The 1,061-nt window shown below is 37.5% G+C and overlaps 1 non-coding gene across 1 annotated transcript; it reads right to left on the bottom strand.

Moving 5' to 3' along the window:
• Positions 1–955: 955 nt before the first annotated feature.
• On the bottom strand, positions 956–1,061 carry LOC125579628. Its single transcript, XR_007317688.1, has one exon. It is a non-coding gene; the product is annotated as a small nucleolar RNA R71 (small nucleolar RNA).

Below are 1,061 nucleotides of genomic sequence, written 5' to 3' on the forward strand. Positions count from 1 at the left end.
CAAAGAACTTGTTTAGTCTTGTTGTCTAGACTTAAGGGAATATGTTGATAGATACCTTACCATTCTAGATTGGAATTTAATCATCTGAAGTCTAATTCCTAGACTCAGGAGTCCTTCTTTATCCTATTGCTTGAAAGGTTGTTAATTTATTATCTTAGAATCTTGTTAGTTAAATCAAATCACTTCATTATACACTGATTGCACTTAGATTAAGTATGAACATGTATTCTCTTTGCATTGAAATCACTTAAAATTGGATTGACTCTTAAATACTACATTGATTTGACGTAGGATTAGAAATAAATCTTTATCAAATTTGGCGCCGTTGCCAGTTCTAAGTTGATTTTGACATTGAGATTTGGTTCTTGCTTGAGACTAAGTATGTTTTCGTATCTAGTTACTGATTCACTCTCCTATCTATTTTGAATGTTAGGTGCATGAACTTGAGAAATAGAGGACCATCGAACCTTATTCCAAGAGTTGAAGACATTAGAGGTTTTGAAAGGGAGATTGCAAGGAAAAGAAGAGAAGAAGAAAGGCAAGCTCATTTAGACAGAGTTGAGCTTGAGATGGAGGGGAATCAGCGCAAGCTAGAGCTATTGGCACCGATGATCAGCCTCATATCCATGGAAACAGGATGAGTATTAGAGCACCAGCTGTGGAGAACAAAAACTTTGAGATCAAATCCAGCTTGATCAACATGATAGAGAACAACAAGTACCATGGTCTTGCTTTGGAGGATCCAACTGATCATTTGGGCAGCTTTGACAAGTATTTTGGATTGTCCAAGACCAATGGTGTCTCTGTGGATGCATTCAAGCTGAGATTGTTTTCATTCTCTTTGGGTGACAAAGCTCACATATGGGAGAAGAACATCCCAAGTGACTCTATCACCACTTGGGATGAATGCAAGAAGGCTTTTTTCAACAAGTTCTTCTTTACTTCAAGGACTGCCAAGCTTAGGAATGAGATCTCTGGTTTGAACAGAAGAATCTTGAAAGATTTGGAGAAGCATATGAGAGATTCTGAGGCTACTTAAACCAATGTCCACATCATGGCTT

The sequence above is a fragment of the Brassica napus genome, chromosome A10, assembly GCF_020379485.1.
Source record: "Brassica napus cultivar Da-Ae chromosome A10, Da-Ae, whole genome shotgun sequence".
NCBI lineage: Eukaryota > Viridiplantae > Streptophyta > Magnoliopsida > Brassicales > Brassicaceae > Brassica > Brassica napus.